Source organism: Lytechinus variegatus, chromosome 2 (assembly GCF_018143015.1).
Source record: "Lytechinus variegatus isolate NC3 chromosome 2, Lvar_3.0, whole genome shotgun sequence".
Taxonomy (NCBI): Eukaryota; Metazoa; Echinodermata; class Echinoidea; order Temnopleuroida; family Toxopneustidae; genus Lytechinus; species Lytechinus variegatus.
The window spans coordinates 25692755-25705799 of record NC_054741.1 but is presented as its reverse complement, the minus strand read 5'-3'; the positions used below and the strand labels follow the sequence as shown (position 1 = coordinate 25705799).

Here is a 13045-nt window from a genome sequence, read left to right as displayed (position 1 = left end):
ATAATAAAAAAAACACATAATAATCTAGAGGTAAACAACGATTGCTTGCTGACATTAATTGGAACAATAAAAATGGTGACTGATCAGAAATTCAAAATGAGATGATGGAGGCTTGCATGCAATTTCTTAAATTCTTACACTGTTGTCAAATCTATAATGCATTCTTAAAAATGCTAATTTCTTTTTTAAAAAAATAACTATTTTTAAGCAAGGCATTATATGTGTAAGTGGTTATGAATATATACATAAGTGCTTAGAAATGCTTGGAGCACCTTTCCTTATCGCTCTCAAAAGATGATTTGATGAGATTTTGATTGATCCATGGTGTCACCTACCTGTCACTGATATATTCACAGGATGTATGTGGGAGGCGAGAACCTTGTTGAAAAAGCATCTGGCCAGCAAATTGTCATTGCTATATGCTTTAATGCTTCAAAGTCAAATTTGAAAGACTGATCTTGAATTTTGTTTTGTTATTAAAAGAACAGGCTTTTCAGGTAATAACACTCAATGTTAAAAAGTATGATAATTGAACACTTCATATTCATATTTTCTCTGAAATGTGTGGTTTTATGTGGTAGGTTTATACTCTCATGTAAACCACTACATCCTTTTTGATGACTCATATTCAATATAAAAGCAAAATCATCTTAAGGATTTAAAATTGTCTTAGCCAGAAACATTCAAATGTCAGACGAAAAATACATATCTCTCCCTCCTTACACCCCCTGGCGGCAGTATCGCATACTTGGAAGTTCGTTTGTAAACACAAACATGTTTATTTGTGTGATTTAGGGGGAAAAAACAAGGATACAATTACTCCATGTTGCCAAGTAAGTAATCACAAACAAAGCTCAGACAATCAAAACAATAATGGTTGTAATCCATATCATTAATGCTGCAGGCTGATGATGTCTTTGGGTGTCTTTGCAGTATGGGCAAGAGTCCAATTCTTGTCATCCTTCTCTCTCTACAGTTTTTCATTCCTCGTCTGTCATCGTGCTACGAGTTTGTGTAGTCTAGCGCTATCAGACATTCTTTTGCAGGAAGTAGATCATTGAATAATGAGGATAATGAAGATGTTGGTGATGGTTATGGTGAATTTGAAGAGGATGATGATGAGTATATTTGAAATAAGATCAGCATAGAATTAATTTGAAATCAGATATTCCAATGTCCAAGTAGACATTTCAAAATCTCAAAGAAAATAGGCGTAGACAAGTTGAGTTCTATATCCTTATTACCAAAGCTACTTTGACATACTTTGGAGTTGGAATCTCTTTGAATTTAAAGCAACGCAAGGATCCATGCATTGAGATGTATGTATAAGCACATCGCTATAGAAATATTTACGTAGCAATATGCTCAGTTGGGCCTGACCATATCTAGACTACATGTCACTCTGCATCAGTATAGTCTGTTGAAAATCTGGATATTCGATCTTGGGATTTTCAGAAGGGGCTGCAACTTGGGCATGTCGCACGTTGCCCATGTTGACAAATTTCCAATTTCTGCCCTCCCTGATCGGTTGGTCTGAGCGAGGTTGATCGCGGTTGGAGGAGGAAAAGCGGAGAGACCCTCATGCACGGTTTGGGATTCAATCAGCGAGGTTCGTCCGCCAGAAATAGGGTTTAGCCTTCACCCCAGGGTGACTGACTGATCAGGCCTGCAACTTGGTATGGGAAAGAGAGAGAGAGAAAGAATTTGAGCAAGGGAGAGAAAGGGATATTGAAGGAGAGGAAAAGATATGTAAGGAAAAAATAAGTTAGGGTGGAGAGAGATAGAAAGAGCAATGAGGAGGGAGGCATTTTGATCATGGGGGGAGAGAAATTTGAGGCAGGGAGAATATTTAAGCTAAAAAAAGTAAATAAGTGAGGTAGACCCCCCCCCCCCTCTTCCCCTGCTCATACAAAACAAAATAAAATGAACATTGCTACATCCATATCATCAATGAATTGATAGTTTGCTTTAATAGCCAACAGTACTAATACAGACTACAGACACACTGATAACAGATGAAGGGGCAGAAAGTCATGTAAATAGAGTAATGGACGTATAAAGATATTGAACTTAAACTATAGCAGGACAAGCAGTGTGCATTTTTAGGTGATAATTGCTGTGACATGCTATGATGAAGTGCAATACATGTGCAATCAGTGCAGTCATGTACATTTTCTTAATTTAAACTTTTCCAATATGATTCATCCTTCCCCAACTATTGACTCGTTAAACCCCTACCTCCCCTTTTTCTTCATTCAGTGTTATTTTCCTTACCATCTGAACATATTATCAATGACTATTTTGAAATTCTTATGATGGTCCTGTATGTTTATTAATAGTCATTGCTTTCATTCATAATTGTTTCCAACTCTCTCTCCCAGTCTCTGCTTGTTATGGACAAATATAACAATGCATAGATTGTACAGAAATAGACACAGTTGTGCAAAGTTTTGAATAATTGACCCAATGACAACCAATTTCTTTAATTTCCATCGGCTTTGCACACAAACCACTCGGTTCCAGTCAACAACAGGTTAAATAACTCCTCTACCTTTTCTCATTTTCCCTTTCATCACCACAGACCTGAAGAGCATTTTGAGCGGTATGCTTCCTACCCCGGTCTGCGGCCTCCGTTCCTCCCCCTTGGGTCACCCCACGCACCCCTGTTCCCCCATCCAGCCATCAGCCCCCTCTTCACAGGGCTACGCTACCCAGCGGACCTTCAAGCTGCTATGCAGATGCCTCACCTCTCGCCCGGTGCTATGTCATTTGGGGGACTCGGTAACCCCATCACTGCAGCAGAAAGGTACACTTTCACTTTTGTTTAAAGGTCAAGTCTACCCAAGACTTGACAAATTTGCGAAAATCACCTCAAGCGTAAGACTCTGAATAATCATATGGTTTTAATAACTTTTCAAGGAGTTATTTTAGAAACCTAATATGAAGATGTATTCTGTAAGACAGGAACAAATGTCCAAGTAGAAAATGTTGGGTCACTTCCGAAGTCTTACAATCTCAGGAGTTCAAAATTGCATCGTATTTTGTATTTTTTTATAACAACCAAAGTCTTGAATCTTGATTAAAAATCATTGGAAAAAATTAAAATCAAATTCGTTGTTCATTGATTTGTTTAAAAAAATGATGAGAATATGACTTATTGTTTACCTTGCAATTTATTTCAATCTTTTATAATCTTTGATAATAACCTTTACCATAAAGAACTTTAATTAATTGACAAGGGATATATACTTGTATTTATTTCATCACAGAGAAAAGGTGCTACAGGAGCAACAAAGAGAGAGGGAACGAGAGCGACGGGCGGAGGAGTTGAGGTTGGAGCAGAGCCGAGAGAGGAGTAGAAGCGAACGGGATTCAGGGTCTCTTCATCATGACAGGGGTAGAGCTGATGAGAGGAGGTACTCCAGCAGTCCAGCAAGAGGTACATTCCTTTGATAATGATCATAATGATGGTGGTGGTGACATTGATGGTGGTGGTGATGACATTGATGGTGGTGGTGATGACATTGATGGTGGTGGGGGTGACATTGATGGCGGTGGGGGTTACATTGATGGTGTTGACATTGATGGTGGTGGTGATGACATTGATGGTGGTGGTGATGACATTGATGGTGGTGGTGATGACATTGATGGTGGTAGTGATGACATTGATGGTGGTGGTGATGACATTGATGGTGGTGGTGATGACATTGATGGTGGTGGTGATGACATTGATGGTGGTAGTGATGACATTGATGGCGGTGGGGGTGACATTGGTGATGACATTGATGGTGGTGGTGATGACATTGATGGTGGTGGTGTTGACATTGATGGTGGTGGTGATGACATTGATGGTGGTGGTGATGACATTGATGGCAGTGGGGGTGACATTGATGGTGGTGGTGATGACATTGATGGTGGTGGTGATGACATTGATGGTGGTGGTGATGACAATGATGGCGGTGGGGGTGACATTGATGGTGGTGGTGATGACATTGATGGTGGTGGTGATGACAATGATGGCGGTGGGGGTGACATTGGTGATGACATTGATGGTGGTGGTGATGACATTGATGGTGGTGGTGATGACATTGATGGTGGTGGTGATGACATTGATGGCGGTGGGGGTGACATTGATGGTGGTGGTGACGACATTGATGATGGTGGTGATGATGGTGATCATGGTGGACTAGTTGATGATGGGATTTCATTATGATGATATGAAGATGATAATAATGCTATTGCTAGATCGGGGACCTATAAAACAGAATAGGGGTCGTTTTTACATTTGATACATATGCTTGATTGCATGTAATGATCTATGAAATCAAGTGTAAAACTCAGCTCTAGAACAATCGCTGTGTTTCGGGCTACAGGCCCAAGTTAGTGATGGTGATGGGGTGAATGAAGGGAAGGAGGACAAGGTGGAAGGGAGGGAGGAGGAAGGGAGGGAGGGAGGAGGAAGGGAAGGAGGGGGGGGGAAGGCGGAGGGGAGGAGGGGGTTAAGGCAGGAAGCAGGGAGAGGGATGGGAGAAGAGGGAGGATATTGCTATTGATTCATAATGAATTTTTGACATCTCTATAATCCATTTATAATCTGCATTTGGAATGTACATATGAAAAGGGCCTCCCTGATTCCTCAGTAATTTTTTTAAAGATGATTGAAATGGCAGGTCTGGTAGAAGTTCTCATTATAATTATTTTCATTTGTTCTTCTCTCATCTCCATTGTCTTCAGATTCCTCAGGTTCCCGACGACCCCAGTCGCATTCCTCGGTGGGGTCCAGCAAACACTCTCCCCAGGACCAAGGCCCCCTACCCCTCCTGAAGAAGGCTGACAGGGAGGACAGGTGGAGTGACAAACACCGTCATACACCCCGTAGTGGACGGGAGGACCATCACCACAATCAGGAATCCCCTACCAATTACTCCCAGCACAGAGTAAGTCTTGGCTGCATAAGCTTTCAGGGCAGTTATGAATGAATGTGTGATTTGAGTCAAGTATTGATAAGCTTCATAACCTGATACATTTTAGATACAATTTTTTTTTGAAAAGCTAAGATGCACACAGACATCATGTAGTTTCCACAAATATTTTATTCTAAATATAAAAATATTATGAGATAACAGTGAGTCAAAGATCAGAAAAATCGTGAATCCATCTAACTGTAAATAGGATTAATTTTCAGACTGATATCATTGTTGCCAATTTGTTCAGTTTGTACCTTAGATTAAATCCAAAACAGAATGGCTTTTATAGTCAAGAAAAGAAGAAAAGAATCTTTATCATCTATGAAGATAGGTAATACATCTTTTATTTGTTCATTTGTTACAGGATATACCTTCCCATGATGCTACCCGTTACCTGTCAGACAGGGAGCGCAAAGCTCACCACGAGAGGGAGCTATTACTACAACAAGATAGGAAGATTGCTGAAAGGTAAGAAGAAACAAATCATACATTTCATAAATAATAATAGTCAAATTGAATTGTATCAGCAATTAACACCTGTCTTTAAAGAATGCTCAAGGCGAGAATGAAAGTGGTTGTTTTGAGGCACATGGGCTTTATGGACAGGGGCGGTATTCTGAGGTCATTTTATCTTTAAAATATTTTATTTTATCTCTTAAAAAGAAATTGTTATTCTGAGAGGACATTTTATCTCTCAGATGAAATTTAAAATTTTATCTTGCGTATCTATGATGATACGCAACAGAGCACAGAGCAGTGGCTGCGTAGACATACCCATCGCATATCTGGCCATTGCAATGCAGGTGATGTGCTTGCGCCCAAGTTACTTTGAAGAAAAAATTAAATAAACTTAAAAGAGGGTAGGGGCTATTTTATCCCTACGATGTTGATTTCGTCAATATTTCTAGGGGAATTAACTCCAAATGATGGCATGAAAATTAAGAAAAATTATATATATTGAGAACACCTTAAAGTTATTCCTGTACAATTAGGAAGCATTTCATAAGACTTTTCTTGACTAATATTGTCTTTGTAATGATGCTTGAAAAGATGCGATATAGACTTTTTAAAAAAATGAGAGTATTGCCAGTTTTGTTGAAATCTCTGTAAAGACGTGCAAGCGTATTGAAGTCAATAAATTGACGCAATCTCGCCACACCTAGCGGAATGGATTTCCATTGGTTGAGTGATATGAGAGAGCTATAAAAGCGCGTTTCTAATTGGATATTGATTAAAAAATAGGTGTGTCGTACAGAGATAAAATGAAGATAAAATTGTTCTCAGAATACCGATTCAGAGAGATTTTAAGGGTATTTTATCTCCCTGACTTTAACGGAGATAAAATATTTTATTTTATCTGAGATAAAATGGATCTCAGAATACCACCCCAGGTTTCTTTAGCACATCTTTCAATAAGAAATTACCTGGAGCATGCATTTAAATGGCTTTACTGCCAGGTAGTCTCACTGGTGGTAGTGTCTAAAATAGTCTTGACTGAATATGGTGGTGGTGGTGTTGACATTGATGGTGGTGGTGATGACATTGATGGTGGTGGTGATGACATTGATGGTGGTGGTGATGACATTGATGGCAGTGGGGGTGACATTGATGGTGGTGGTGATGACATTGATGGTGGTGGTGATGACATTGATGGTGGTGGTGATGACATTGATGGTGGTGGTGATGACATTGATGGTGGTGGTGATGACATTGATGGTGGTAGTGATGACATTGATGGCGGTGGGGGTGACATTGATGGTGGTGGTGATGACATTGATGGTGGTGGTGATGACATTGATGGTGGTGGTGATGACATTGATGGTGGTGGTGATGACATTGATGGTGGTGGTGATGACATTGATGGTGGTGGTGATGACATTGATGGTGGTGGTGATGACATTGATGGTGGTAGTGATGACATTGATGAATGGTGGCTCGGTTTCTAAATCCTTTTACAAAAGGTGTAATACCACGTTGTAAAGCAGTGAAGTGATTGAATCTTGTACTAGAAAAAGATTTTCAGTGACCATGAAATTATGTTTATTGAATTACTCAAGATTTTTTTTTTTTTGGGAGGGGGTTAACTTTGCCATAGCCACTATGACTGATTAACCTAGACGTAAAATGTTTCATAGGTAATTGGTTTTATACCAGCTTGGCGTTTACCAGCAAACTGCTGTCCTGCCGAGTTCCTACGGGAGTTACCAGAAACAGAAACTTGAACCCAGCTACTTTGATAAAGTAGTTGCATTATGCGACTTCTAAATTAAGATTATAGCTTACAAAAATTTTGACATTTTCTACTGGACTATTTTTTTTTTTTCAGGCATGAAGCTGAACACAGGGAGAGACACAGAGAAGAGCATTCCACGTGTTTGACTTAGGTCACCATCCACCTCCCTTGACCTCTCTACATGGGTCATCCCACTTATCAGCGCATGTATCATCCCATGGATCGACCCATGGATCGACCCACGGGTCAACCCACAGTTCATCTCATGGATCATCCCACGGGTCATCCGCCCATGGCTTGCCACACCCCACCACCCACGAGGGTCACAACAAGCACAGTGCTTACAACAATCATAGAACAGTGGATTATGAACGCTTGCCCCCGTCAAGAACGTTACATAACGATAGCAAACATGTGGAACGGATCCCCAGCGATCACAGACGGTTACAGCAAACACATAGTGCCAGCAGTGGTAGCAGCAGCAACAGTAATAGCAAATCAGGTAGCCATGTACCTCTTAATTCAAATGTGGAGGACAAAGACCCGTTGCGCCATGCACAGACTCTCCTGAAGAACCAGACGCAGTTGGGACCGTATGACTTAAGCCACCCGCACGCCGAGTTCACCCGACATTTCCACGAGTTCTACCGCAATCAGCATATACGGGACGCCCTCCCGAGTCACATGAACCGTTCGAACTCTGAGCCGGCCATCAGTAAGCTGGATCTGGAGGAGAAAAGGAAGGGTGAGGAGAGGCGGAATGGCGTCTATGCCTCGAGTGAGAGCGAGTCGGACAGTGAGGAGGAGCTGGAAGATAAGCGGGAGCGGTATCGTAGACGGATGATGCGCATCATCAAGCGTTCTAGACTGAAGATGGAAAGCAATGAGAAGAAGTTTGGATTCCTCAATACCATGGGATTGATTACACATAAAGACAGGAGAGGTAACAAATTTCTTTTATTATTTGTTTATAATGGACAATCCACCTTGAACATGTGTTTATCAGTAGCAGTGAAATGAGAGGAAATTCCGAAATCAGGCCCCCCCCCAAAAAAAGAAAGATTTTCAGGACATGAATTCTAAGAGAGTCGTCATCTCAATGCATCACATAAAATATCAGATGATGGCTGACTTATCCTCTGGAGGGATATTCTGTTCTCCGATATTTTTTTAGAATGATGCCGATAATCATTCTTCCTTGTCCGAACTCATTGCTTTTTACAGAAGTGCGACGAGAGCAGAGGCGGAAGAGGAGGCGGATCTATGGGGAGGACCTGCCCCCTGCCAAGGTATCCAAGGTGGCACCTCAGCCCCCTATCTTACCCCCTGCTGCACCCCTTACCCAGGATGACTTTCAGAAGGAGCTCAATTACCCTCACAAGTGCCGCTTTCTTCGTATCTTTGGTCTCGACACACTCACGCAGGAAAAGAGACAAGGTAAGGACACTGAAGAACTGATCGTAAATTTTTTTATAGAATATTATGTCGATTCTTCTTTACATTCCCTGTGATTTTGTTTCTCTGTCAAAATGCTGTGAACCTCTGGCGCCCTGCGGATTTCTGTTGTAAGTCCTGTCTAGTATAGTCACCTTGATATACAAGAAAAGTCATAAGAAGCAATGTGTCGCGACTGATATTGTTTGTTATCCATTGCAAGGTACAGCTTCAATCCTTATTGATCCTGTTCCACAAAACTTTCTAGTTTGTTGCCATCAATTGGAGGCATCCATTGAATCCTTAAACTTGCTGCTTTGCTTTGCGTTGCAGTTGATATTAATTGCATGATTTTGTACAACAGGCCATCCATGCTTACCTACCTGTTTTGTATAATCAACCCAGCTCATTATAGTGGAAGGGATCTGGCTACTTTAGGTTTTATATTTAGAGATGTTTACTTGAAGAACATCTGTTGATATTGTCCTATTTATTCTGTAACATTTTCAGCCATGGCCAATGCTAAGAAAGCTGTAGAAGCCGATAGAGAAAGGAAGATGAGAAGAGACACAAAAGATGGTGATGCACCACAGCCTAACAGTGCCGACGCCCACAGCCCAGGTAGGCACTATTACGTTATTTGCTAGTTTTGTCACCTGTTCTGACATTGGCAAGCAACACTGGAAGTCTTCTTTTCCTACTGCTATTTTGGTAGTGATAGCTCAGTTGGTAGAGCAGGGGTTTCGCATCCCAGTGACCCGGGTTCGATTCCCACTTGTTCAATTTCAATTCAATTCAAAATTTATTTCAATCAATCAATCATAATACAGGTAGATACAAATTAGGTAAAAACATGGGATTGGGAGCCCCTAGAAGTTTTTATTTAAAAAAAACTTGTGGATGGGGCACCACCCACAAGAAGACTAATGCGCTAGTGCCCTTTGGTAAGGCATTAATCCTCATTACCAGGTCCCTTGTAGAGGACCTTAAACCGTTGGTCCTCTGGTTACTTGCTTACAAGCATTCATGCTTTCTTTAATAACAATCAAGTAAAAAATCACCACCATTTACCAATACCTTATGTGGCTATGTTGTGTAAAGAAATTGATATGATCACTGCAGGGTATTCTCTACATAAGGAGATGGTATCCTTAATGAAATATGCTGTCAAAAGCTTGACAATACTAAATTGATATGTTAATTAGTTGTATGCAGTGCGGGGATTTCACTTGCTCTGACGGAAGTTTGACAAATATTTTTCTAAACTTGGTTCTGGTTTTTTTTCTGATTAAGCAATGGATGCAGTGCTCCAACAGCGGTTGCAGGAGGGCAAAGAGGGTTCCCATTACATCAACTCTCACCCTGGTCTACAAACCCCACTCAACCACCTCCAGATCGACGACAAATCGTCCACCGCACCTGTACCTCCAGGAACAGTCCCGGGTTCCACTGCTGGAGCAGCGCCCCAAACAACCAATCACAATGCACATTCCCCGAGCACCGAGGACTCCTCGACATCATCAACACACGGGACCGCCTCTAATAACAACCAACAGCTACTGAAAACAGCTCCTCCGGTAGGTGGTGGTAGCATGCTACCGACGAAGGCCGTAGATGGTGTGCAGCTGAAGAAGGAAATCAAGCAAGAGGTTATGAATGGAGAACTGGCTAGCTACCGTCGGAGGTCGGACGCTACATCATCTTCATCGTCGTCGTCGTCATCAACGTCGGAAACTGTGCTGAAGCAGCCGTCACCATTCACCATCTCGTCATTCCTCAACACCTCGAGGCATAATTCAACCCCCATCTCAGATGGTTTTGCTCAGGAGTTCCATCAATCGGTGCTGAGATCTACTCAGGAGAAACTCAATCAAAAGAAAGGTATGTGATGTAGATAATGGAAGCTGGATGTGAAGGTGGTAAATTCAAGATGGACTTAAAAATGTTATAAAAAAAAATCAAAATCTCTTTTTTTCCCCCAAGATTTGTAGGGTCGTTAAGATTAAAAACTTTATAAAAATAATGTTTGTCATTTTGCCTCCGACGAAGATTCTGCTAGGATTGAAAGCTTAGGCCCCTTTTGACTCTCTAAGATTCAAAACACAGTCTTCTTTAAAATGGCAATTACAAGTTGTTTATTTGATCTTTGAAAGTTTTCAACTTTGCTTGGTGATATTTATAAGGAGGAAGAGGCTTATAGATCACCACATAGTTAGCCCTGAAAAGGACTCTTGGATAGTGAAGTGATAATGATTAAATTGAAAGGTGAGAAAAAGAAATGTGACTTTTTCATAGTTCTTATCAGGAAAGATATAGGGATGCTTTAAAATTCAAAAATTGTTTCTCTTTTTCTTTCCAGGTGCAAGTTCAAACTCGTCTCACAACGATTCAGCAGCTAAACGTGACTATCACACCATTCCACCAACGTCATCATCATCCTCCTCCTCATCATCATCATCGTCAACAACCTCAAGCAGGCATCACCTCCATCATCATCACCACCATCAGCCTTCACCCACGCAATCATCATCCTCCTTGTCCTCATCGATGTTGCCATCTGTTCCATCAACACAGCATAATAGCAGACACAAGCCTATGATGATGAATAATCGTCTCTACTCCTGGCCTGGATGGGAGGTTGTCTCAGAGTCGTACCATAGATACTTGGCAGGTGCGAGTCCATGTCATTATCAAGTTCAATTACAGCAAAAATAGATTGTTTACGATGTGCATTAACGTTTGTTTATGCACTCCATGACTGAAATCTTCAAAAGGTGTTGTTCACACTTTTGATGAAGTGCTTGTGAAACGCCTTCAGAATGTTTCAGCATGTGTGAACATACCTTTACAAATATTCAGTTATTTTTCATTGAGCCCTGTCCATGAGATAATCCGATCTGTGGTCTATGCAAAAAGTGAGTTATTCTGAAATCAAATGCTCTCAAACGATTACTTAATCATAAAGATTTAAACAAATTATTGTGAAATTTAATTAGCTTTTGTTCACACATTATGTTTTATCCACACTTTAGTAAGAAGTGCAGATTAACCTTTTAATGTTGATTTAAGAATGTGTAAACAAACCACATTAAAATTCTTCACATGTGTTATTCATAATTTTGGGGTGTCCATGTAATGCAGCCAATCATATCCCTTGATTTTGAGAATTATTATTGTATGGTTATTGTTTTTTTTCTCTTGCCTCAGAGCAAAGATCTGAGCAATCCGTGCTCCTTGAACACTTAACTGGCCTTACACATCACAATGCAGAACTTAATGGCAATGCTGAATTACTTGCAAGGAGGAAAAATGTAAGTGAATTTACAATTCTCTGTTTATTCACATTCCATCTGTTTTGTAGAGGTTAATATGCTAAAGATAAATGCCTTACATAACTGATGTTTACTTCATTTATGTTGTAAAAGCAAAAGTGAATTAGGCGCAGACAGAAATGAAATATTTGTTTTTTTGTTTAAAAGGTATTATGGTGATTCAGGAAAGTCATGAAGAGCAATTGTCTAGATTTGTTCATTCAATTATTATGCTGTTATGTTTGACACTGACAACATGAAATCTGAAGTTATATCGGGCAATGTGATTTGTTGTCCTGCTCAGGGGGTGGAGTACTTTGAGCACCATTGATTTAGGCAGTTCCATACTTGTAATATATATTTTTTGTTGATGACATTGTTGTCATCATCGTCATTTTTCTCTAGATTTTAATCATTGTTAACCCCAAATTTGTTTGTTAACCGTATACCTCTGTATTGCAATTCCTCACTAGGTGCCTAAACCATGTTTTCCATTTTTCTCTTTGACCCTCCTTGGTTCAAACTCACAGGAGCTTACAGAGCGCATGTACGAGATGCAGCGAGAATACGAGAATTACATGCGAGAAATGCACCTACTCAGGCAGAGAACAATGGACCTAGATAAGGCTACTAAATGACCTTTGCCCCTTGTACGATGACTGGCTGACCTAGCGGCAGTGAGAGGGTATCGCTACCTCTTTCTTCGCATAACAGTAATGAGGGTTGATAGCGAAAGAAATGAGTGAAATAAAGCCTTGCTGAGGACGTTTGCAATCTCATATGACGGTGCATTGATCCGAGTTGGATGTATTTAGTGTGCAGAGATTCATATATCAGACTTCTGACTGTTCCATTCCTGCATTAACCCGTAGTCTTCGTTCTTCAATCCAGCATTGATTTCTGTAGTTCGTAGCTAGTCGAGATGATGGGAGTGAGCTGTATGATATTCGATGATACAGCAGACAGGTTGGATGGGTGCAAGATTTAAAATACAGCTCTATGCACTGGCAATGTCTGAGGCTTGAGGTGTCATGATTGCCTGTAGATGTGAAAGGTGGACAAGTTATTGGATATGGAGAAGAGCAAACTTCATCAAGTAA

The 13045-nt window shown here is 40.7% G+C and overlaps 1 pseudogene; it reads left to right on the top strand.

Moving 5' to 3' along the window:
• LOC121407681 overlaps positions 1–12935 on the top strand; it is a 40447-nt pseudogene extending 27512 nt beyond the window's left edge.
• The last annotated feature ends 110 nt before the right edge of the window (positions 12936–13045 follow it).